The sequence below is a fragment of the Bos mutus genome, chromosome 9, assembly GCF_027580195.1.
Source record: "Bos mutus isolate GX-2022 chromosome 9, NWIPB_WYAK_1.1, whole genome shotgun sequence".
NCBI classification, from domain to species: domain Eukaryota; kingdom Metazoa; phylum Chordata; class Mammalia; order Artiodactyla; family Bovidae; genus Bos; species Bos mutus.
In genome coordinates, this window is record NC_091625.1 from 18,522,578 (window position 1) to 18,549,790 (window position 27,213).

The 27,213-nt window shown below is 38.7% G+C and overlaps 1 long non-coding RNA gene across 4 annotated transcripts in view; it reads right to left on the reverse strand.

Moving 5' to 3' along the window:
• Positions 1-27,213, reverse strand: part of LOC138989134 (uncharacterized) — a 283,758-nt gene that overhangs the window by 247,116 nt on the left and 9,429 nt on the right. For all 4 annotated transcript variants that reach the window (XR_011465318.1, XR_011465319.1, XR_011465317.1 and 1 more), the window contains one exon: positions 12,585-12,820. This is a non-coding gene — a long non-coding RNA (uncharacterized lncRNA). The remainder of the gene's footprint in view (positions 1-12,584; positions 12,821-27,213) is intronic.

Below are 27,213 nucleotides of genomic sequence, written 5' to 3' on the forward strand. Positions count from 1 at the left end.
TCTTTCAGGATCTGGAATAGCTCAACTGGAATTCTATCACTGCCGGGAGCCAGCGTAAGGAACTCCGCCCGTGGCAAAGGTCATGAGGAAAGAGGCTCGGCTTACGCAAAGGCAGGATCGAGCCTCAGGAGTCCCCCTGGAAATTCTCGAGCATCTACCCCCAAAACCAGAGTCTGCCTACTTTCTGCTTTGTGCTCTCACCTACACCTCTGACTTTACGGGGGGCTCTCCCCCCACTACCTCTCTCTGAAAAAAAGAGTTAACTTACAGCTCCAGTTAATAAAGTTCCTGGATGTGACAGTGTTTCAACCTACAAACTCCTTTGGAAGTCCTCTAGCCTGCCTGAATAGGTTTTTCTGGCCACATGTGATTGTTCAGAGCCTCCCAACTATGAGAGGCAGGAGATGTTCTAAACTGTCTAAATACAGATTCCTTTGAGCAGTTAAAAGATTGATTAGAAATTGTGTTGGTGAAGGATTTTTCACTTGTTGGGCCAATGTTTGCTGCTAAGTTTCCATATCCCTTACCTGCTGTGTCCCTGGCAGTGTATTGATTAATATGATTGGTGTAAGTAGTAGTTTTAATGTTTGTAACCTTGGACGCTTGAGTTAATTCTTTTTCTTGTTATAGCCCACCACACCTTTGCCCTATAGGAATGCAACTTTAATGCTTTTGGAGGGTGACGCTTGACTAATCACCTTTAGAGAAAATAAATTTTCTGAAGAAAGGTTCTTAAAATGTTAACAGGCCTCCGGGCCAGAAGATGATGCAAATCACCTAAACTTTTGCAAATGATAAGTTTGCAGGAAGAAAGCCTGGCTTACTGCATGACTCTACCCCTTCCCCCATTATCCTCTATGCATAACTTAAGGTATAAAAACTACTTTGGAAAATAAAGTGTGGGCCTTGTTCATCGAAACTTGGTCTCCCCATGTCGTTCTTTCTCTCACCTTCTGGCTGAGTTATTCAGCCTCTTTTCTCCACTGAATTTCCTCACTGAGCTACCTTTATTCTATTACTCTTTATATCTTTAATTAACGTTTAATTAAGCAGTTGTTTCCTGATCCTCGCCGACACCATCCCCACTTTGAATTCCCTGGATCCACCGGGGCTGGACCCCAGCACCTCAGATTAATTTTTTAACATTTAAAATAATTGTATACTCTAAAAAAACATTTTAATCCAGGAACATTTTTAGGAAAAACAAAAAGAAAACAGTTAATCTCTGGAAATATATCCTCTTAGTGGGGTTTATCGTGTCCAATAAAATATTCATATATTTCTTTTAATTTTTGACTGTGCTGTGTTCTCATTGCTGGTTTCTCTAGCTGCGGTGAGCAGGGCTACTTTGTAGCTGGATTGCAAGAGCTTTTCATTTCTGTGGCTTCTCCTCCTGCATAGCACAGACTCTAGGGCACGCAGGCTTCAGTAGTTGTGGCGCATGGGCCACATGCATGTGGGATCTTCCTGGACCAGGGACTGAACCCAAGTCCCCTGCATTAGCAAGGAGATTCTTAACCACTGGAAACCAGGGAAGTCCTAAAATACTTACAGTTTTAAGATGCTAAAATGTCCTAAAAAATCCTGATTTACAATAGGAAGTCAGAGCCCCACAAAATCAAGCAAAGATTTGTTTTTAGAGAGTTAGGTAGAGAAAAGTGATAGTATACAATTCCTTTAAAAATGTATGTGAACTCAAAATTAGAAGCTTTGTTCTTTCCATTAAAAAGGGGGATAAAAAGTCAAGGAAAATAATAATTGTAAGAAATCTGGCAAAATAGCTATTATATAATCGTGTTTATTATACTTCACCAGCCAATTCATTGCAATGTGCCACTATGAGAGGGAACATTTATAATCTCCTACTGCCATCTTATGTAATGTCTTGTCACTGCACAAAAGGAGGAATATACATTAAGCAAAAACAAAAGCACTTTCTGGAAGTTGTTATGTTAACCCAAATTTTCCACATAAAAATAAAATATCTTTTTCCAGTCCTCATCTATTTACAAGAGGATTTTTTTTAAGTTCAGTCATTTAGTAAATTATTTATCATTTATTTTCTATTAGTTTCTTAAACTTTCACTTCTGGTCATATTTGTTATCTCATATACAGCTATTGTGATGTAAAATGCTATGTAGCATTATATATTATTCAAATGCATGAGAAATGCAAAAGCTGAAAATTAAAAGGTATAAATGAAGCAGAAACAATGAACAGTTCCACTCTTTAAAGCAACAGAAGTCAACAGATTTTCTTTAACAAGTTTATCCTGAAACCAGCCAGGTCAAAAGCCACCAAGTTGATATAGAAGAATTTTAATTTACTGTGTAATTATAAACATATGCCAAACTTCAACCTAAAAATAGCAATGCAAGTAGGCAAAGTGGTATTGTTTTTCTATAAGTTCTGACAATTCTAATCTGACAAATTTTAATACATTGCTAGTCAATTACTATTCAGAAGACCATATAACCTAATGAAATTTAGAAATCTGTCAGTAAGAGTCTCCCCACTCATATTTGACTATCTAACACCAATATCCCAACTATTACAGAAATATATCAATTAAAAATGTGTTCATCCACAAGTAACAATAAAAATACCAATTAATTATGGTTTAAGCAACTAAAAGTTTGTCTTGCCTTTCATTCTATTTCTGAACAATGTTATCACTTTCTAAAGTTCTTTCTAGATTTCCATTTCACCATTTTTAGAACATTGACCTTCATTCTCATGCTTACAAAATCATTGCTGTAGCTCCAAACAATAAATTAGCATCAAGATTGGAAAAAAGTGAAAAAAGAGAGTGCTAAATACATCTGTTCTCCATATTCTCATTATTAGTCTTTTGGCCAGAAGTATGTCACCTGGCCATTTCTAGATGCAAGAGAAGGTGGGGTAGTTTTTAGTTCAGCACAGTCACTGTGAACAAAGTTAGCAAGATACAAGGAAGGTATTTGTAGTGGAAAGAAACAAACAATATCCACCACAAGGAATGAGATTAACATTGGCCTACAGTTAAGACTTTGAGTCCAGGTGGTGGGTTAAGCTGAAGGTGAAAGCTTCTCTTTCTTTACATGTATTATTAAATACATAATAATACTAGGTTATAGGAAAAATAACGGAGAAGGCAATGGCACCCCACTCCAGTACTCTTGCCTGGAAAATCCCATGGACGGAGGAGCCTGGTGGGCTGCAGTCCATGGGGTCGCTGAGGGTCGGACACAACTGAATGACTTCACTTTCACTTTTCACTTTCATGCATTGGAGAAGGAAATGGCAACCCACTCCAGTGTTCTTGCCTGGAGAATCCCAGGGACGGGGGAGCCTGGTGGGCTACCGTCTATGGGGTCGCACAGAGTTGGACACGACTGAAGAGACTTAGGAGGAGGAGGAGGAGGAAAAATAAATGAAGCACGTAAGGGAAATTGTCAAATGCCATAGATAAAGAGAACCAATAATAATGCTTTTGAGCATTTCACAGAGGTAACTGGGATGAATATACCCAGGAGACAGATATGAAGATGCAAGACTCAATGCACAGGCAAGAGCCACCATTGACCTGGGAAAAGGCCTGGCCAGGAGAACATCTCCCACCAAGGTTAAGATCCACATAGATATGGGCAGCGAACCCAGGCCCAGGCCAAACCAGAATCTTCTGTAAGAAAGCAGAGCACCTGGCCTGTATTGCATGCAGATGTACAGCCTAAATTCTCACACAACTCTAAAAATCCCAAGGGGAAAACTAGTGGAAATGGTCTAGATCAGGTAAACCTTGTACTGCACTATAACAGGCAACCGTAAAACCTCCTCAAAGGAACACTTCCATAACCCAGAGCACACAGAAGATTATTGCTGCAAAAGATGAAGTGGCTGGAAAATAAAAGGAAACACACAAAGAAATGCCCTGAGTGGCACAACAAATGGGAGAAGTCATGCCCAGAGAGCCACTGACAATACAGCAATCTCAAAAGGTCTTTTCCAAAACTGGTTTTTGTCAGACTCTTTCAACTTTAATAAATAAGAACCAGAAGCACAATCCATACTAGCTCATGGGAGTTAAGAAAGGGGAACAAGAAAAATATTAAAGAAACAGAAAACTTGACTTGCCCCTTTCCTCCCATGACCCTAAAATGAGCTCACTTGTCCTTCAGAAAAAAACAAATGAAAGACCCAAAGGACACAGAGTCATTTACAAGAACAAATCAATATAAAACCAGCTGAATTTTAGAGCGCTAAGGGATATAGAGCAGAGGTCATACAACTGAATATTACAAAGATAAACTCCCTGGGTTCCTGAAGATCTCCAAAACTTACGCACAAAGATGAATGTACTAGACCCCATGAGGACTTCAGCGAAGGAAAGCAAGGTAGATTTTCAGCTGAATTCTGAAAAATCTGTAGGACTGTTGAAGAGACACAAATTACCGGAATACTGCTGACTCATCTTTTTCTATTCACAGGCTTGTTTCCTGTCATAATTTATACTACAAATTTAAATGATTTTTAGAGAAACTGGAAAGATCCAAAAGATGAACAAATTTGCCCAGTAGATGGGAAATATCAGTATTAGGAGCAAAGACTGAATGGATTTGCCTCATTTCACACAGAACATACATGAGTGTTATGTTTAAATTCTTTGAAATTATTTAAGGTGTTTCAAGAGGAAATTAGGCTATTGTTCTCAGTGAGGAAAAACTCAAAATTGGAACAAAAATGATACTAACAAGAAGAATCTATCACTTTCAACAGAATAACCCCTGAAATCAAGCCAGGAACTAACTTCCATTTCTAGACATCTATTAAGAGTCAACCCTAATGGAATGATGGGTGATTTTCATTTTCTTCTCTGTATCTTGCTGGATTGTCAAAGTGGGCATTACCTTTTAAAATAAAACAATATCAAAAAATAAAAATTGAATGCTAACTAACATAGTTCAGATCCTCAGTTGCCAGAAAAAGAGGGTGAAGATGTACAATCCCTCCAGGTCTTTTTATCCTATAAGGAAAAACTTCTTCCACAAATTAGGTTCTGTATCAATAACGTTTGTTAGACTGTTAATTATCCTAATGCAAAATCTAGGAATATTAATATATTCAATCAGTTCTTCAACATCCAAGTGATAATTATTAAGACCTTAACTGTTCGACCACTTGATGTTTACGTAACTTTAGCAACAGTTATGGATGGTGGTAGAGAAGGTGGGAGTCACAGATTTTCCCTTCAAAATAAAAATATTCAAAAGAATAAGTGTAATACAGAAAAGATCACATTGTACTAGCTGTTTCAGAAAAAAAGAAAACTAATTGTCCCACAGACTCGCCTTCCGAGTTTTAAGTAATTTCTTTCATATAAAGAAATAAGTATGACAATGAACATACAGGAATATATTCTGAACAGTTTGCTTCATTATACAGTAAAACTATAAAAACTGACCAACAAATTTACAAGGGAACATAAATAAAATAACTCTTTCACAAACAGTAATAAATCATATAAAAACTGAACAAAGTTTAATTATAGTGATATAATTAAATAGTGATACTTCTTGCTAAGACAGTGACACATACAGGAACACATATACATAACATCAGTTTTAAGCCCGGTTTCCTAAGAAAAAAGTACCTATACAAATCACTGTTAAATCACCTTTAATTACTTAGTCAATTTAAACCAAATAGGCCTAAAGCCAAACAAGGCTCTCTTAGTTTCCTAGAGCTAGCAATATTTTTACTAAATAAACTGAATCATTCCTCAAATTCTGTTTTGCAGGGATAGCCTGAACTTTCTAAATTGAGTACTCATTCCAGAGGACTAGATTGAGAAAACTCTATTTTGATGCCATCCTTTTTCTAAAGGACTTTTTCCTTATAGAATATTTGACGCTCACAGTGTTAAGGGACGCAGATGTAGGAATTCAGAGATGGAATGTTAATAAATACTGAGCAACAAAGAAAACACATCTTAGGAAATCAGGGCCTCTCAACATGGCTACAAATTTGCATCTCCTAAGGACTCTTTTTTTAAGTACCAGATCAATTAAAGCAGAATCTTTAAAACTTGAGTCCATAATTTAAAAAAAAAAAAATCACCAGACGATTCTAATACAGACAAAGAATTTCAAAGCATAGCAATAGATGAAATCAAGCAAACAATATAGTCAGATTGAATGCATTCAAAACAGAGATTTGTATTCCAAACCAAGAGTCAATTTCAAAGGGAATTAGAATATAAGTGATATTTTCTGTAACTCCAGAATACAAAGGTGATAATTTATAATAGCCAAGGCACCAAGAAATTATCTGAGGGACTGATCGCTGAAACACTGAAAGAAAATAAAGCAGAAATCCTCCCTGATGCCCTATTCTTCAAGGTCTGCGGGTATAAACATCTAATAAAATCAAGCAGTGGACATATTAAGCTCTTGGTATTTCTGTGCTAGTGAGAATCAGCAGTTTTTAAAAAAGTGCTTCCAGGACTAATACATCTGTTGTATTTGGGGGTTGTTACCAACCTCAAAGTAAAAAGGCTTGAAATCAACTATATGAGCAGTTTTTAAGGCATTCATCCAAATTTGGATCATTTTCATCTAAATCCGTTTGCAAATAAGACATTTTTCAGCTTGAAAAATTAGAGAACTTCAGTGACTTTGAAATTTCACAGAAAGGTTCTTCAACTTTATGATGACCCACAGAATCACCAAACTCAGAATGGATCAACAATACAAAATTAAATTTTAACTATTAAGGGTGGAGATATACAAAATATTTTTCAGATAAACAACAAGGTACAGAGAGTAATAAACACTTGCATATCCATTACCTAGCTTAACTAAAACATCAAAAATACAATTAAAGTCTTCAGCATTCTTCCTCTTCCATTAACTCTCCCATTCTTACCAACCCTCTCAAAATGAATGGAGCTGTCCAAAAATCGTTGCTCATCATTTCCATAAAAGATTTTATAATTTAACCATATATGTATAAATCTCCAAACAATATACATATATGGGTTCTTTTATGTTTAAATTTTATAAAAATAGTATCATAATATATGTATCTTTCTCAGATAAAGATAGTTTTTTTATTTGATACTATATTATTGCAAGGTTTATCCATGTTCATGCAAATAATTCATTTTAACTGCTGTATATTAAACAGCACCACAGTTTGTCCATTGTCACACTACTAACATGCTGAAACATATTCTAATGTATGACTCTTGAATAGCAGAAATTTCTCCAGACAGTGCTTCTCAGACTTTAATGTGCATATAAATCATTTGAGCATCTAGTTAAAATGCAGGTTCTGATTTAGCAGGTCTGAGACTGGGTCTGATAGTTTATATTGTTAACAAGTTCCCTGGATATGCTATAGGCTGCACTGTTCAGCATGACAGTCACTAGCTATATGTGGTTATTTAAATTTAATTCAGTTCAGCTCAGTCCAGTAGCTCAGTCGTGTTCAACACTTTGCAACCCCATGAACTGCAGCACGCCAGGCCTCCCTGATGCTGCTGCTAAGTCGCTTCAGTTGTGTCCAACTCTGTGTGACCCCATAGATGGCAGCCCACCAGGCTCTCCCGTCCCTGGGATTCTCCAGGCAAGAACACTGGAGTGGGTTGCCAGGCCTCCCTGTCCATCACCAACTCCCAGAGTTCACTCAAACCCATGTCCATCGAGTCGGTGATGCCATCCAGCCATCTCATCCTCTGTCGTCCCCTTCTCCTCCTGCCCTCCATCCCTCCCAGCATCAGAGTTTTTTCCAATGAGTCAACTCTTCGCATGAGGTGGCCAAAGTACTGGAGTTTCAGCTTCAGCATCATTCCTTCCAAAGAAATCCCAGGGCTGATCTCCTTCAGAATGGACTGGTTGGATCTCCTTGCAGTCCAAGGGACTCTCAAGAGTCTTCTCCAACACCACAGTTCAAAAGCATCAATTCTTTGGCACTCAGCTTTCTTCACAGTCCAACTCTCACATCCATACATGACCACTGGAAAAATCACAGCCTTCACTAGACGGACCTTTGTTGGTAAAGTAATGTCTCTGCTTTTGAATATGCTATCTAGGTTGGTCATAACTTTTCTTCCAAGGAGTAAGTGTCTTTTAATTTCATGGCTGTAATCACCATATGCAGTGATTTTGGAGCCCAAAAAATAAAGTCTGACACTGTTTCCACTGTTTCTCCATCTATTTCCCATGAAGTGATGGGACCAGATGCCATGATCTTCATTTTCTGAATGTTGAGCTTTAAGCCAACTTTTTCACTCTTCTCTTTCACTTTCATCAAGAGGCTTTTTAGTTTCTCTTCACTTTCTGTCATAAGGGTGCTGTCATCTGCATATCTGAGGTTATTGATATTTCTCCCGGCAATCTTGATTCCAGCTTGTGCTTCTTCAATCATATAAATAAAAGTAGTTCCTCACCTGCACTTACCATATTTCAAGTACTCAGTAGTTACTGGACAGCGCAGAGGACATTACCATTATCTCAGAAATCTGGAATATTGAATAGCACTGCTCTGGAATCTTGTCTGATTACTCAAAGTGTTGTCTAAGGACCAGGAGGCAGCTCTTTAGAAACAGAATCTCAGGCTCCCTCTGATGAATCCCAACCTGCACTTTAGCAACATTCCTAATTGATTTGTTTCCTTCTTGAAGTTGCAGAAGCACTGTTTTAGGGTGTTTTAGACCTAAAAGTGGAATTGAGGGGTTGAAGGGCATGCATGTCTACAACTTCACCCAGCAGGCGCAACTACTGAGCCCACATGCCGCAACTACTGAAGCCTTCACACCTTAGAGCCCGTGCACCGCAACGAGATACGACCAGGATGAGAAGCCCGTGCACCGCAACTAGAGAGCAGCCCCCACTCACCACAACTAGAGAAACACCCGCACAGCAACAAAGGCCCAGCACAGCCAAAAAAAACTTTTTTTTTAATTAGTTTTTTAAAAAACAATTCTTTACTTAGTCTAAATACTACTCATTTGTTTATTATATACACTGTATTTATCTTCTTCCAGTCTGTGGCTTCTCTTTCACTTTGCTTACGCTGTCATATGATATACCTAAGTTTTTAATTTGATCAGTATCATCAGTCTCCATTCAGGTTACAGTGGCAGGACAATCTTCAGGACCACAGGACAACTAGTTTGAAGTATTCTCTTTCAATGTAAATTATTTCTCCCTTCATCTTAACTCAACTAGGAGTAAGGATTCTAATGATCCTATCTTCCACCAATGAAATCTTACCTTTATAAGCAAGCTTGAGGCTTCTATAAGCAACCAAGTAGTCTGACAACTGAAAAATACTGAGGGAATCACCCGACCCCTCTTCCATTCACATCCGTAAGTATTGGCCATACTTTGAAACAGAGATTCTAGATCTACTGGAGCTTTTCTATAAGGAGAATAAGAAGGACCTCATTTATTATAGCTAATTTGATCCACAAATGTTTGTTTTATATTGTCTTTTTTTCCCCTGGATAAGCCAAAATGGGAAAATGTGCTAAGGCAAAAGGAGTTGGGGCTTCCCTGGTGGTCCAGTGGTTGAGAATCCACTTTGCAATGCAGAGGACACCAGTTCAATCCCTGGTCCGGGAAGATTCCACATGCTTCAGAGCAACTAAGCCCCTGTGCCACAACTACTGAGCCCTCACTCTAGAGCCCTCAAGACGCGACTACTGAAGCCCATGCACCTAGAGCCCGTACTCTGCAACGAGAGAAGCCACCAATGAAAAGCTCTCACATCACAACTAGAGAGTAGGCCCCACTCTCTAAAAACTAGAGAAAGTCCACACAGAACAATGAAGATCCAGGACAGCCAAAAATAATTTTTTAAATAAAGAAATAATTTTTTTAAAATGAGTTTGCTGTCCTCTATTCATTAAATAATGCAATCCATTAGGGAAAAAACCAATAAGTATAAATAGTAAACAAGAAGAAGCAATACAGTTCAGATATAATTTTTTTAATTCTGAAACATGTATATGGAAAAGTTACTGTTATAAAGGGGAAAATATGTTCACTATAAAGGGATTCCTCCTATTATTTATAATGACCTACTGATTAAACTTAGAAAAATATCAGATGTCTGGATCAACAATGGGACATCTTTCTATATTTCTAAATATCATTTGCTTATTCTACAAAATATATAAATATTTTATTTATATATAAATAAAATATATAAAATTATTATATAAAAGTAAAAAAAAGGTGGCTTAAAACTCAACATTCAGAAAACCAAGATTATGGCATCCAGTTCCATCACTTCATGCAAATAGATGGAGAAACAATGGAAACAGTGAGAGACTTTATTTTTGGGGCTCCAAAATCACTGCAGATGGTGACTGCACACATGAAATTAAAAGAAGCTTGCTCCTTGGAAGAAAAGCTATGACCAACCTAGACAGCGTACTAAAAAGCAGAGACATTACTTTGCCAATAAAGGTCCGTCTAGCCAAAGCTATGGTTTTTGCAGTAGTCATGTATGGATATGAGAGTTGGACTATAAAGAAAGCTGAGCCCCAGAGAATTAATGCTTTTGAACTGTGGTGTTGGAAAAGACTCTGGAGAGTCCCTTGGATTGCAAGGAGATCAAACCAGTCCATCCTAAAAGAAATCAGACCTGAATATTTATTGGAAGCACTGATGCTGAAGCTGAAACTCCAATACTCTGGCTATATGATGCAAAGAACTGACTCATTGGAAAAGACCCTGATGCTGGAAAGACTGAAGGCAGGAGGAGAAGGGGACAACAGAGGATGAGATGGTTGGATGGCATCACCGACGCAATGGACATGAGTTTGAGCAAGCTCCAGGAGGTGGTGATGGACAGGGAAGCCTAGCGTGCTTCAGGCCATGGGGTTGCAAAGAGTCAGACATGACTGAGTGACTGAACTGAACTGAACTGCTTCTATAAAATCAGCTCCAATAGCAACACTAGTATTCATTTATTTCACCCTTCCATTCATTTACTAAAAATATTTATTAACTATTGTAAGTCATAAGCTAGATTTATAAAGCTATGATGACAAATCAAAATGGAAAGTATGTTCTCCAGAACCTTTTAAAAATATTTATCAAGCACTCACTGAATAGTAGGCATAATGCTAAACTTTCTACATTCACTATCTTATTTTGTCTTCTCAAAAACTCAGCAATACTTCATTAAATGTTTATTGAGCACTCACTCTGTTCCAAACACTATTCAAAGCACTGAGGAGTCAGTAGTGGAAAAGGTTCCTGCTCTCATGGAACTTTAGAAAAAAGAAGATACACCACAAATAATTTTTCAAAAAGTATGTGGTACTGTATACACATATAGTATAAATGGTCTAAAAACATATTACAGAGTAATGGGATGAAGAGTGCAATCTCAAACTTGGAGAGACTAACCTACCCTAGACACAAGGCCAGGGAGCAGCACTGTTTTGACTTCCATTCCATGCCAACTACTTCATCATCTCTTTATATTTTAGTGTTTACTTGCTTCTACATCTCATTTAGCACTGGACAGGATAAGGGAAAGAGGAGAAGGTGCAGAGAACTCCCCAGTGTGGCTCAGACACCAGACCCACAGAGAAGCAACTTAAGACTGTATCACCATCTTTGCCACTACTCCTCGTATCTCCTCCCTACTATTCAAACAAACTTGCCTCGCTCTGAGCCTCAAACCAGTTCTTCAGAATTCTGGGTGCTGGTAAGGCAGCAAGATAATAATGATGTCCAGATCATAACAGAAGTTATGAAGAACAGTGTGATACCACAAAACTATGCATAACTGCCAACAGGAAAAATTAATTAAGAGGAATACAAAGTGTAAGTCACTCAGTTACATCCAACTCTTTGAGACCCCATGGACTGTGGTCCACCAGGCTTCTCTGTACATGAAATTTTCCAGGCAACAATACTGGAGAAGGTAGCCATTCCCTTCTCCAGGGGATATTCCCAGCACTGGCATTGAAACTGGGTCTTCTGCACTGCAAGCAGATTCTTTACCAAGTGAGCCAGCACAGAAACCCATCCTTAGAGTCTAAACATGAAGATTCCATTAATTTTCTTTGAAGACTCCAATTTTCCTTGGGATACTGAAGAACATAGCATATTTGAAATGGATATTTTATCTGACAGACATTTAATATTTTAGGTGATTTTTTTCAAAATAACTATCATTAACTAGGTAGTTCACAGTATACATCGTGGCTTCACATAATAGAATACAGTAATTCATTTACACACAAATATGTAAAATAAATATTATAATACAGAGAATATAAAAAGTAAAGCTTGTAAGTATTAAAATGAAAGTCTTTTTGAACAAAGAGCAGCCTTCCCACCCAAATTCTTGTTTTGAAATTCCATTCCTCACTATAAAGAATTCAGTGAAGGAAAAACTGACCAAAAGTATAGAGTAGGGAATGTATAAGATGAGTCTGGACATTTTGTTATAACAGATAGAAAGGAAATGATCAAAAACTCTGAAAAGGGGGACTACTAATCAAAAGAGCTCAGAAACCCAAAGAGAGGCACCAACCAGTCAAATATAGAACAATGTAAGCATCAGTAAAGATACTTACCATAGTAGACTAGGAGACAGCATGCATTGTGCTTAGTCACTCAATCGTGTCTGAGTCTTTGTGACCCCACGGACTGTATAGCACTCCAGGCTTCTCTGTCCATGGGATTCTCCAGGCAGGAATACTGGAGTGCGTAAGCCATTTCCTTCTCCAGGGGATCTTTCCAATCCAGGGATCAAACCCAGGCCTCCTGCATTGCAGGCATATTCTTTACCATCTGAGCTACCAGGGAAGCCCTAAAAGACATCAAATATATTTAAATCATGACTTCATCATGATTTTTAAAAATACTTGGTCACTACTAGAGAAATAAGTGTGGATGAAACTATATGATACCTGGCTTTTGCCTCAAAAGAATATGACAAAGGAAGCTGGTGAAGGTAAAAACAAATAACATTGGCATGAGTTGGTAACTGTTGAAACTGAGTGATGGTACATGGATATACACTATGATAGTCTATCTACTTTGATATATGTCTTAAATTTTCCAAAATAAAAAGTTAAAACAAAAGAATTCCATTTTTACCTTAAAAGTACTTTCAAAATTTCTGAAGAAAAACCTACAGTAAAGAATGCTTGAAAGCAGAAAAAAAAAATAGCATGAATGACAAGAATTCTGGTTATGATGCTATAAGACATAAATCAGAGTTAAATATTTAAATAATGAGAAAGGCAAGGTTATTCAAAACATCAAAATAGGCAGATGCAGACTGAACTATGCAGAGACACTGAGCAGAATTCAAAATAATCAAAACTATATTTTAAAATATTCTTTTTGAAAATTCAGAATTTGTAAATCACTTTGTTACCTAATGGTTTAATGGCAGACTCCAACAAAACTAACATTCTAGTCTGCTGCTGCTGCTGCTGCTGCTGCGTCGCTTCAGTCGTGGCCGACTCTGTGCGACCCCATAGACGGTAGCCCACCAGGCTCCCCCATCCCTGGGATTCTCCAGGGAAGAACACTGGAGTGGGTTGTCATTTCCTTCTCCAATGCATGAAAGTGAAAAGTGAAAGTGAAATCGCTCAGTCGTGTCCGACTCCCAGCAACCCCGTGGACTGCAACCCACCAGGCTCCTCCGTCCATGGGATTTTCCAGGCAAGAGTACCAGAGTGGGGTGCCACTGCCGTCTCTAAACATTCTAGTACAGTTTGTTTACAAACTGTAAATAAAATAAAATTACAAAGAAGATGAAGTTTGTCTTCAGTTCTACCTACCACTTCAACTGCCTTCCATTTACCCTTTAAAGATATCCAGGATCTTCTTCATCTCTTTTTTTTAATTAATTAATTTATTTTAATTGGAGGCTAATTACTTTACAATATTGTAGTGGTTTTGCCATACACTGACATCAATCAGCCATGGGTATACATGTGCCCCCCATCCTGAACCCCTCCCACCTCCCTCTCCATCCCATCCCTCAGGGTTGTCCCAACGCCCTGTTTCATGCATTATAAAAATCTTTGAGAGAAGGATGTAATAAGCACATTCACACCAAACTGTAAATGACTCAAATGATTCACCACTGACTCCTGAGTGCCTATCTCACTCTTACACTTAGGTAGCTAAGCAAGCACATCTCTTACATTCATAAGAACCACAACAGTGATTATCACTAAGACATAAGACAGTAGATTCACCTGAAAAAAGAAAATCAGGAAAAAATTAGGAAAATTTTATTTTACTATAAATTCACCTTTCTTACACAATGCGTAACGCATATTTTAACGATTACATATTAAACAATACAACACTGTGACAGAAGAGGCAGTTTTAATAAGAATATATTACAACTCCCTTTTTATATAGCAAACAACTTAATGTAAGAAAAAAACTTGATGTAATAACTTCGATTTTGAAGAGCCAACGCTTCTTCAATCCCCCAAGTAAAATCTAAATTAAAGTACTTAATATTCCTAAGCTACTGCTATTGCTGCTACTGCTAAGTCGCTTCAGTCGTGTCCAACTCTGTGCGACCCCATAGATGGCAGCCCACCAGGTTCCCCGTCCCTGGGATTCTCCAGGCAAGAACACTGGAGTGGGTTGCCATTTCCTTCTCCAATACAGTAAAGTGAAAAGTGAAAGTGAGGTCACTCAGGCGTTCCCAACTCTTAGCGACCCCATGGACTGCAGCCCACCAGGCTCCTCCGTCCATGGGATTTTCCAGGCAAGAGTACTGGAGTGGGGTGCCACTGCCTTCTCCAAAGCTAAGCTTCCAGGAAATCAGTTAGTAAAAGGTGAATACAATTTACTGATAAATGTCCAATATCTTCCTTCACTCTTTTATTGATATTTTATTGATAAAACGGAATCAGATGTGACAACTTAGTTGTACTCTGCATACTCTTACTATACAATCCAGTAATGCACTACTTGATATTTACCCAAGGAGTTGAAAACTTAAATCCACACTAAAACCTGTGCAGACATTTACAGTAACTTTTCTATAATTGTCCAAACTTGAAAGCAACCAAGATGTACTTCAATTGGTGAATGGAAAGATAAACTGTGGTCTATTCAGACAGAGGAATATAATTAAGCACTAAAATAAAATGAGCTATCAAGCCAAAAAAAAAAGAAAGACATCTAAATGGGTATTACTAAGTGAAAGAAGCCAATCTGAATAGGTTTTGTATGATCTCAACTTATATGATATTCTGGAAAAGGCAAATGTATGGAGACAGGGAAAAGGTCAGTAATTGAGGCGGGGGAGGGAAGAACAGACAGAAGAAGAGGATTTTACTAGTTGCTTTATTTTTTAAATGAAATACGTGTATACATATGAAATGAAATAAATGTAATATTTCGGAAAGTATTATTAGCCACTGGTACTGGAGTTCCATTTAGGAAACTGTCTTCATTTAGGAAAATGCTTTGATAAACTGCCATGCATGTGGAAGGTGAGGCCTTGAGAGTGAGGTGTTCAATGAGACTACAGTACAAGGAGAGAATATTATCTCCAATTACTTTAACAAACTTTTTTTTTATCCTGATGAAAATATCTATATAACTACCAGGAAAGCCATGGTAAAAATCATGTACATTCAAGTTATAAAAGATGATCTGAGTCTTTCAGCGTTAGTATCCCACTCATAGTAGGTGCTGAATAAATGCTGAATTCGGATTTCCCTGGTGGCACAGGGGTAAGAACCCACCTGCTAATGCAGGGAACATGGTTCAATTCCTGGTCTGGGAAGATTCCACATGCAGCAGAGCAACAAAGCCTGTGTACCACAACTACTGAAGCCCGCGTGCTCTAGGGCCCTCGAGCAACAACTAATGAGCGCCTGTGCCACAACTACTGAAGCCCGCAACCTAGAGCCTACGCTCCAAACAAGAGAAGCCACAGCAATGAGAAGCCCACGCACCACAACTACAGAGTAGCTCCTGCTCTCCACAACTAGAGAAAGCCCACGTGCAATAATGGAGACCCAGCAGAGCCAAAAATACTCAGGTCTCCTGCACTGTAGGCAGATTCTTTACCATCTAACTCAGCAGGGAAGTCCCAAAAATAATAAATAAATATAAATATGGCAGTGTATTGTTGTTATTGTTGTTGTTCAGTCGCTAAGTTGTGTCTGACTGTTTGTGATCCCATGAACTGCAGCACACCAGGTTTCCCTGTCCTTCACTATCTCCCAGAGTTTGCGCAAACTCATGCCCATTGAGTTGCTATCTAACCATCTCATCCTCTGCTGCCCCGTTTTCCTCCTGCCCTCAATCTTTCCCAGCATCAGGGTCTTTTTCAAAGAGTCAGCCCTTCGCATCAGGTGGTCAAAGTATTGGAGCTTCAGCTTCAGCATCAGTCCTTCCAAAGAATATTCAGAGTTGATTTCCTTTAGGATTGACTAGTTTGATCTCCTTGCAGTCCAAGGGACTCTCAAGAGTCTTCTCCAGCACGACAGTTCAAAAGCATCAATTCTTCAGTCCTCAGCCTGCTTTATGGTCCAATTCTCACATCCATACATGACTACTGGAAAAACCATAGCTTTTTCAGTTTTCAAAAAAACTATACAGACTTTTGTCAGGAAAGTGATATTTCTGTTTAATATGCTGTCTAGGTTTGTCATAGTTTTTCTTCCAAGGAGCAACCATCTTTTAATTTCATGGCTACAGTCACTGACTACAGTGATTTTGAAGCCCAAGAAAATAAATCTATCACTGTTTCTACTTTTTCCCCATCTATTTGCCATGAAGTGATGGGACCAGATGCCATGATCTTAGTTCTTTGAATGCTGAGTTTTAAGCCAGCTTTAGCAGTGTGTACATGTCAAGAAATTTTTTCTAATAAATATTTAATTAATGAATAAAGTAATTGCTGAAAGAACATATAATTTCATTTTTCTTGTTTTTTTGGTTTTCATTAGTCTAGAAGTGAAATTTATATATGTATTGCTTTACACTTTTTTTGTCATGCTTTTCTGAAGACACAAATAACACACTATTTTATCAAGTGTTTGATGGAGTAGGAAACCTGTCAATCTGAATTAGAGAGAATATTTGGAGTAATGGAAATCTTATGGTGTGAAACCTTTTGAAGAGTTAATGGACTTTTGCTTCAGGAAGGAAAATAAGCACTTGTCAACTTAGCTCGGATCAAGCATTTCAAGAGTAATGTTCATAGAATGTTTGGTGAAAAAAAAAAAAGGAAACAACAGAACAGAATAGTTCTTACAAAAACTATCTCCCTACAACAAGAAATAAACACAATAAATTGGACTATAAAGTAAGTTAGAGGTATACATAAGATGCATGCAATGCAATTTTAGTCCTCAACACTGTCTCTTTGCTTTTCACTAATAAGACAAGCTTGATTATTGAAAGCACTCACCCTTTGATTTTTAAACACTGTGTTCAGAGAGAAGATCATGCTACAGAAGTACCAAAATACGAAGGCATAGAATAAAAGGTAAATGAGGAATCTGAGATGTAAGTAGGGCAGGTGTCTTGGCCAATTTCACAGAGCTAATCAGGAGCAGGGCCAGAGGAAAGAATGCAACAGAACCAAGAATTCTACTTTTTCTTTCCTACAATCCAAATAATCCAAATAGTGTAACACTAGCAGGTCAGCTTTTAGACTTAACCTCAGGAATCTCGTGATTTTAGAAACAAGAATTTTAGTTTGGGACTTAACTGGCAGTCCAACAGTTAAGACTCCACTCTTCCACTGCAGGGGGCACAGGTTCAACACCTGGTTGGGGAACTAAGATTCCACATGCTTCACAGTGTGGCCAAAGAGTTAAAAAAAAAAAAAAAAAAAAGATTTTACTTTGTTAAAAAAAAAAAGTCTCCTGCATAATACTGCCTAAAATTTCTTGAATAAGAAACAGAGCCTTTAATTAACAAAAAAGAAAAGATTAAAAGGCCAGAACAAACACATTCATGTAAATGTTCTCACATCAAATGAAAAATGAAATCTCTTAATAGAGATAAATGACTAGAAATGTACTAGAAGTGATGTACATGAAGGGTAAGACTGAGTTCTCTGGAGGAAAGGTTGTTAAAAGGTGACAATGCAGTGACTTCTCAGTTTCTCCCTGCATTAAAATCTGTATAGAATACTGATTAGAAGCATAAACTTGAGAGTGAGAATTTCACACAAATAATACCTAGACATATGACCAAGGCCAATCATTTCTGAGCCTCAGTCTTCTCATTGTTAAAATAAGGACATCAATATCTATTTTAAATGGTTGTATGCCAAAGATGGAGAAGCTCTATACGATCAACAAAAACAAGACCAGGAGCTGACTATGGCTCAGATCATGAACTCCTTATTACCAAATTCAGACTGAAATTGAAGAAAGTAGGGAAAACCACTAGACCATTCAGGTATGACCTAAACCAAATCCCTTATGATTATACAGTGGAAGTGAGAAATAGACTTAAGGGCCTAGATCTGATAGATAGAGTGCCTGATGAACTATGGACTGAGGTTCGTGACATTGTACAGGAGACAGGGATCAAGACCATCCCCATGGAAAAGAAATACAAAAAAGCAAAATGGCTGTCTGGGGAGGCCTTACAAATAGCTGTGAGAAGAAGAGAAGCAAAAAGCAAAGGAGAAAAGGAAAGATATAAGCAACTGAATGCAGAGTTCCAAAGAATAGCAAGAAGAGATAAGAAAGCCTTCCTCAGTGATCAATGCAAAGAAACAGAAGAAAACAACAGAATGGGAAAGATTAGAGATCTCTTCAAGAAAATTAGAGATACCAAGGGGACATTTCATGCAAAGATGGGCTCAATAAAGGACAGAAATGGTATGGACCTAACAGAAGCAGAAGATATTAAGAAGAGGTGGCAAGAATACACAGAAGAACTGTACAAAAAAGATCTTCATGACCCAGATAATCACGATGGTGTGATCACTGACCTAGAGCCAGGAATCCTGGAATGTGAAGTCCAGTGGGCCTTAGAAAGCATCACTACGAACAAAGCTAGTGGAGATGACAGAATTCCAGTTGAGCTATTCCAAATCCTGAAAGATGATGCTGTGAAAGTGCTGCACTCAATATGCCAGCAAATTTGGAAAACTCAGCAGTGGCAACAGGACTGGAAAAGGTCGGTTTTCATTCCAATCCCAAAGAAAGGCAATGCCAAAGAATGCTCAAACTACTGCACAATTGCGCTCATCTCACATGCTAGTAAAGTAATGCTCAAAATTCTCCAAGCCAGGCTTCAGCAATACGTGAACTGTGAACTTCCTGATGTTCAAGCTGGTTTTAGAAAAGGCAGAGGAACCAGAGATCAAATTGCCAACATCCGCTGGATCATGGAAAAAGCAAGAGAGTTCCAGAAAAACATCTATTTCTGCTTTATTGACTATGCCAAAGCCTTTGACTGTGTGGATCACAAGAAACTGTGGAAAATTCTGAAAGAGATGGGAATACCAGACCACCTGACCTGCCTCTTGAGAAATCTGTATGCAGGTCAGGAAGCAACAGTTAGAACTGGACATGGAACAACAGACTGGTTCCAAATAGGAAAAGGAGTACGTCAAGGCTGTATATTGTCACCCCGCTTATTTAACTTATATGCAGAGTACATCAGGAGAAACGCTGGACTGGAAAAAGCACAAGCTGGAATCAAGATTGCTGGGAGAAATATCAATAACCTCAGATATGCAGATGACATCACCCTTATGGCAGAAAGTGAAGAGGAACTAAAAAGCCTCTTGATGAAAGTGAAAGAGGAGAGTGAAAAAGTTGGCTTAAAGCTCAACATTCAGAAAACGAAGATCATGGCATCCAGTCCCATCACTTCATGGGAAATAGATGGGGAAACAGTAGAAACAGTGTCAGACTTTATTTTGGGGGGCTCTGATATCACCGTAGATGGTGACTGCAGCCATGAAATTAAAAGACGCTTACTCCTTGGAAGGAAAGTTATGACCAACCTAGATAGCATATTCAAAAGCAGAGACATTACTTTACCAACAAAGGTCCGTCTAGTCAAGGCTATGGTTTTTCCTGTGGTCATGTATGGATGTGAGAGTTGGACTGTGAAGAAGGCCGAGCACCGAAGAATTGATGCTTTTGAACTGTGGTGTTGGAGAAGACTCTTGAGAGTCCCTTGGACTGCAAGGAGATCCAACCAGTCCATTCTGAAGGAGATCAGCCCTGGGATTTCTTTGGAGGGAATGATGCTGAAGCTGAAACTCCAGTACTTTGGCCACCTCATGCAAAGAGTTGAGTCATTGGAAAAGACTCTGATGCTGGGAGGGATTGGGGGCAGGAGGAGAAGGGGACGACAGAGGATGAGATGGCTGGATGGCATCACTGACTCGATGGATGTGAGTCTCAGTGAACTCCGGGAGTTGGTGATGGACAGGGAGGCCTGGCGTGCTGCGATTCATGGGGTCGCAAAGAGTCAGACACAACTGAGCGACTGAACTGAACTGATGGGGATGAAAAGAGTTGGTACATGGAAAGAATCTGGCACAATGCCTGGCATATAATAAACAATTAATACATGTTTGTCATTAATATCAATTCACATACCTCTTGAGCACATTGACTTGTTAGGAGTAAATATGTTCAAGTCTCATTCATTAGTGTTCAGCAAAGACTATTGTTTCAGCAGTGGTATTGTAGCCCTTTCAAATTAGATCACAGTATATTTTGATGCCAATAAAAAATATAGTCCCTCAAAGTAAACCTGGACTTCCCTGATGGCTCAGATGGTAAAGAATCCACCTGCCAATGCAGAAGACACAAGAGACATGGGTTAAATCCCTGGATTGGGAAGATCCCCTAGAGAAGGAAATGGCAAGCCATTCCAGTAGCGGTCGCAAAGAGTAGGACACGGCCGAGCAACTAACACATAAAAAATAAAGCTGCCTTATTCTTCTTAAAAATTTGCTTCAGTATCCCTGGAGAAGGAAATGGCAAACCACTCCAGTATTCTTGCCTGGAGAATCCCATGGACAGAGGAGCCTGGCAGGCCACAGTCCACAGGATTACAAGAGTCAGACACGACTTATTGACTAAACCACCACCATGAACCACGTGATGTAATGGATGTGTTAATTACTTGGATTGTGGTCATCATTTCACTATACTACATTACATACCTTTAGAAAACTCATATATTGTACAACCTACATGTGTATGTGCTAAGTCAGTTCAGTCATGTCTGACTCTTTGCAACCCTACAGACTGTAGCCTGCCAAGCTCCTCTGTCCGTAGAATTATCTAGGCAAGAATACTGGAGTGGGTTGCCATGCCCTCCTCCAGGGGATATTCCTGGCCCAGAGATCGAACCCATGTCTCTTTCATCTCCTGCATTGCCAGGCAGGTTATTTACCACTAGCGCCACCTGGGAAGCCCATGGCACAATCTAAATAAACACAATTTTTATTTGTCAACCATACTTCAGTAAAGTTGAAAAAAATACCTTTAGATTAAAAGTTTCAATCACTAAAAAAAAAAAATCTGTTTTATATTGTTAAATTTGATTTTTCTTATCTTTGTACTTCACCCAGATATACTTCAGTTTAACTTTTATGATTACAAAATAAAAAGCATACAAATGAATGCTTTAATTAAATAACTTGGTTTGAGAGCAAATTCAGTGTTAAGTCCCTATCAATAACTTTTTTAGAGTTGTGTCTGCTGGTCAAATGTACCCATATTTGATGTGATATTGGTTAATAAAAAGATTCTTGAGTGGCAAAGTCTCTATGAAGAGAAGACAATTTACATTTTAAACACTTTTTAGCATAACAATTATAGGGTATTTCTAGATATCTGGACCAGCAACATCATATCTTGGGGAACTAGTTAGAAATGTACATTTCAGACCCCACCTAAAGCTAATGAATCAGAAATTGAGAACACAAAGACCAACAGTTATGTTTTAATAAGCCCCCCAAGTGATTCTGATGCATGCTGAAATTTGAAAATCACTAAACTCTATAGTCAATATGGCTGCATGCTTCAGATACTCCAAGTTGAAGATTCCTAACAGCTCAGAGGCTGCACTTGCAGATGATAGAGAACATAGAATTTTTTTTTTTTTTTTTTTTACTGGAGTATAATTGCTTTACAATGCTGTGTTAGTTTCTGCTGTACCACAAAGTGAATCAGCTATATATCCCCTCCTTCTTAAATCTCCCTCCCACTGCCCCCATCCCACTCCTCTAGAGAACCTAGAATTCTTGCCCCATGCCTTGTGATTCACGAGGGGAAGCTCCTTACTCCACCACCAATTAACAAAAGCCCATGAAGTATAAAAGGGAAAGATATGGCAAAACTTTAAGTCTTAAAATCTCAGATCAAAATTAGACAGCGGAAGGTCGTGAATTTTAGTCCCTATAGGGTATCCTTAGAAGCATCTTCCCAGGTGGCACAGTGGTAAAGAATCTGCCTACCAATGCAGGAGACACAAAAGACATGAGTTCGATCCCTGGATCAGAAAGATCTCCCAGAATAGGAAATGGCAACCCACTCCAGTATTCTTTCCTGGAAAATCCCACAGACAGAGGAGCGTGGTGGGCTACAGTCCATGGGGTCACAAAGAGTCAGACATGACTGAGCAACTAAGCAGGCATGCCAGGTAGCCCTAACCAGGGTCAATCCAGCTACAATTAGAGTAAGGAATTCCTTTGCACCATGCCCTGCAGTGAAACTGAATAATGTTGGCCAGTGAGAGCAGCAACACAGAGGCCTTCAGGGGAGACTTGACTTGAAAGATCCTTTCAATATTTCAATTCCCTTTTAAGAGAAAAATCAAAATACCTTAAAGGCTTAAGCATTTTGATGAATTTAAATTCTGGGCTTCTAAACTATCAGATTGGAAACTGTAGGCCTCAAAGTTATTTCAAAGGATTATCAGTCTGTAAGCACACTAGTGCTTCCCTGGTGGCTCAGTGGTAAAGAATCCACTTGCAATGCAGGAAACTTGGGCTTGATCCCTGAGTTGGAAAGAGCCCCTGGAGAAGGAAATGGCAACCCATTCCAGTATTCCTGCCTGGGAAATCCCATGGAGAGAGGAGCCAAGTGGGCTAAAGTCCATGGGGTCGCAGAAGAGTTGGACACAACTTAGCGACTCAACGCCAACAACAAGCACAGTAGGCACTGTAAGTAAACGATAAATAACAAAGCAGTCAATATCCATTCATCACTCAGTCTGTGCCAGGAACTGACATGTATTCACTCACTCAAGCTTCCCAACAGCCCAATGTGGTGGGTACTTTAACGGAGACTTAGAAAGTAATTTATCCAAGGTCACATGCCTAGCAGGTAATGCTATTGAAAGCAGTCTGATTAGAGAATAAATACTCTTAACACTACCATTTGGGCTCAGAAATGGACAAGCTATATCTGAGAAACTGAGTTGCTACACTAGAGAAATTTTTACATGAGGTACTAAGGAACAACAGAAGACAGGATGTATCCTAAGAGGCAGAAGAACCAGGCACAATAAGTTTGATCAAGTAACAAAGTCTTAGTTTACCAAATTTTTATACATTCTGCATAGGTGTCATTCAATCTGCCCCAGCCTAGCTATCTGCAATCATGTCTATGGCCTTTGAGAAAGAAGACTTTGGTGAAAGCTGAACAGTCATTTTATAAAACCTAGTAAAATTTACTACTGCTAAGGATACCGCTAATGGAGAGTAACACTAAAAGCAAATGGATGAGGGCATTTTTCTTGGCTTCCCTTTCCCTTCCCTTCCTCCAACCCCATCCTACATGTAAAAGCAGTATATTAAGTATAGCCAGGCTTCTTGGGAACTAGAAACTGGGAAATCCAGAGCATAGATCCTGTGACTTCCCTGGAAGTCCAGTGGTTGAGACTCTGTGCTTTCACTGCAGGGAGTGCAGGTTTGATCCCTGGTTGGCGAACTAGGATCCCACATGTAGCACAGAGCAGCAGAAAAATAATAATAAAAGAGCATAGATCCTTCTTGCTGTCTCTCAGGAGCTGCCTAGCCGCTAATCTTTTTTTTTTTCCTGCCATGGCTGAGTACACTGATTTTGATAACTATTATAAAATTGAGCTTGAACCTCAATTTTAACCCTTACTATCTAAAAGACCATAGATAAACAGTTTAACCTCTTCAGGCTTCCGTTATTTATAAAATGTAATAATAATTAGTACCTATTTCAAATGTAATGATATGTTACCCTGTAGACAGAATAAGGATGTACTCATTGTACCAGCAAAGCAGGGTTGTCAAGATGAAATGATAAAACATTTTAATGGGTATGAAAAAGCATCAAAATAGTCATTAAAGAAGTAATTCTTGCAACTAATTGTTATTATTTGAAATTATACTTGGTATGTGCTCGCACTAGAGAAGTGATGACAAAGCACCATGATCTTTTTAGGAAGCAGCAGTTAGAACTGGACATGGAACAACACACTGGTTCCAAAGAGGAAAAGGAGTTTGTCAAGGCTATATATTGTCACCCTGCTTATTTAACTTATATGCAGAGTACATCATGAGAAACGCTGGACTGGAAGAAATACAAGCTGGAATCAAGATTGCCGGGAGAAATATCAATAATCTCAGATATGCAGATGACACCACCCTTACGGCAGAAAGCGAGGAGGAACTAAAAAGCCTCTTGATGAAAGTGAAAGAGGAGAGTGAAAAAGTTGGCTTAAAGCTCAACATTCAGAAAATGAAGATCATGGCATCCGGTCCCATCACTTCATGGGAAATAGATGGGGAAACAGTGGAAACAGTGTCAGACTTTATTTTTCTGGACTCCAAAATCACTGCAGATGGTGACTGCAGCCATGAAATTAAAAGGCGCTTACTCCTTGGAAGAAAAGTTATGACCAACCTAGATAGCATATTCAAAAGCAGAGACATTACTTTGCCAACAAAGGTTCGTCTAGTCAAGGCTATGGTTTTTCCTGTGGTCATGTATGGATGTGAGAGTTGGACTGTGAAGAAGGCTGAGTGCCAAAGAATTGATGCTTTTGAACTGTGGTGTTGGAGAAGACTCTTGAGAGTCCCTTGAACTGCAAGGAGATCCAACCCGTCCATTCTGAAGGAGATCATCCCTGGGATTTCTTTGGAAGGAATGATGCTAAAGCTGAAACTCCAGTACTTTGGCCACCTCATGCGAAGACTTGGGTCATTGGAAAAGACTCTGATGCTGGGAGGGATTGGGGGCAGGAGGAGAAGGGGACGACAGAGGATGAGATGGCTGGATGGCATCACTGACCCGATGGACGTGAGTCTGAGTGAACTCCAGGAGTTGGTGATGGACAGGGAGGCCTGGCGTGCTGCGATTCATGGGGTCGCAAAGAGTCGGACACGACTGAGCGACTGATCTGATCTGATCTGATTGCAATTTTAAGTCTCAATATGGGCTGTGTTCATAAGCATGGATATGAGGGTCAAAAGAGACAGAATGTGCTTGAAGCAATGTGTGCCCAGAGTGAGCTCTCAGTAAATGCTGTTATCATAATTTGCATACTAGCTTTCACTCATACCGCCTGCAGCCTCATAACTTTGACTCATAAAGCCACCTCTAACCTTCCTCTTCAACACCTTTCAACTCAAGTCCACCATAACTGAACACAACATTCTATGTCTTTTAGTTCAAATTCTCAAGGGGAAAAAAAAAAAGAATGGATTGGACCCAAGCAATTGTAGGCTGAAGTGGAGGTTGGTGGAGCAGAGTTGAATTACAGTTATAGACCTCCTAAGCCTCTTCCTTTTTTATTTTCAACACAGGCTATAATTATAGTCTGAGAAGTCAGTTTTCACTAGTTTCTGCTGTGGTTAGGAAGAAACCCTCAAATCTTGTTGTTTATAAGAATGATGGTTTATCTCTGGCTAACATCACATCATAAACTGGCTGGAGACTGACTGTGGTTCTGTCCCACACATATTTCTAGGAGCCAAGCAGAAGGAACATCCCCATCCATGATGAATACTTCTTGTGAAAAAAAGAACGATTGACAGCAAGTAACAGTTTTCCTTAGATAATATATATCTACCATTCATGTTCACATTAGCTGAAGAAGAGCACAGGGGCAAGCCAGGGCTGAGAAAGCTAATCCTCCTACAGGAAAAGCCATGAATAGCTGAGGAAAATAATACAACCTAGCAATATGGAGGATCAAGTCTTTTAAAATATTATCTGTGAAAACAGTAATACTTAAGTACAAAACTTACTAAGTTACATACATTTTGGGGAACTGACACTTTAAAATGTTACACTGAGTTCTCTCAAGCCACTGGACAAGCTGAAGAAGTTTCTAGTCAGCATGATGAGACAGAAATTCATGTTTTTCACACATAAACCAGTTAATATCAAAGTGTTTGAGAGACAACAAAGCTATAAACATATGTGTGATGCTGAATTTTAATAGACTGTACATACCTTTCCATACTTGATGCATACATACCTCAAGAGAGCCATTTTTAATTTTTTTAATAAATGAAGAAATCTCATGAACTATTTCCTGCAGCATTAACTTTAAGCACTTGAAGCTTATTAGGATTTTTGGCTTCATTAAAATGTGAATTTAGGAGATTATTATGGGTAAATTAGTTTTAAATACTATGGGGAGCATCAATACTTAGGTGTCATAAAAATTTAGTAATCATATGTCATATACTTCCAGAACAGTCCAAGGATACTGTAGATGATACTGTATAATGAAACTATTCTTTTCCAAATTGACCATAATACAGTAAGCCAAAAATGCACAATTCAGGTATCCACAATTAGCAGCAAAAGGCACGATTGCATATTTCATGCTATATGAATAAACATGCTGACTCTAAATTTAAACTTTCAAGAGTTCAATCACTGTCTTCTCTACAGAAATCAAAGTTTTTCATTATTCTCCCTACTCTGTCTCTGACTTGTACAGTCAGCTGCTCCTTGGGTCAAGGGGCCATTATGGCTCTAGCTTCCAAGAAACCTACAGCAAATCCAGGGTAGGAGTCACGCAAAGCAGTGATTGAAGTCTTACAGAGACAAATCAGTATTTTTATCCTACTTCAGTCAAGTATTTATTTGATAATGAAAGTAAAAGAAACTATCTCTCTGAGAAGTCATATTGCTTTATTTTCCACATATCTTTAAGTTAAAGCCAATGATGTAAGATATGAAAAGATTATTTTATGCTAAAATTTTATTACAAGCACTAACT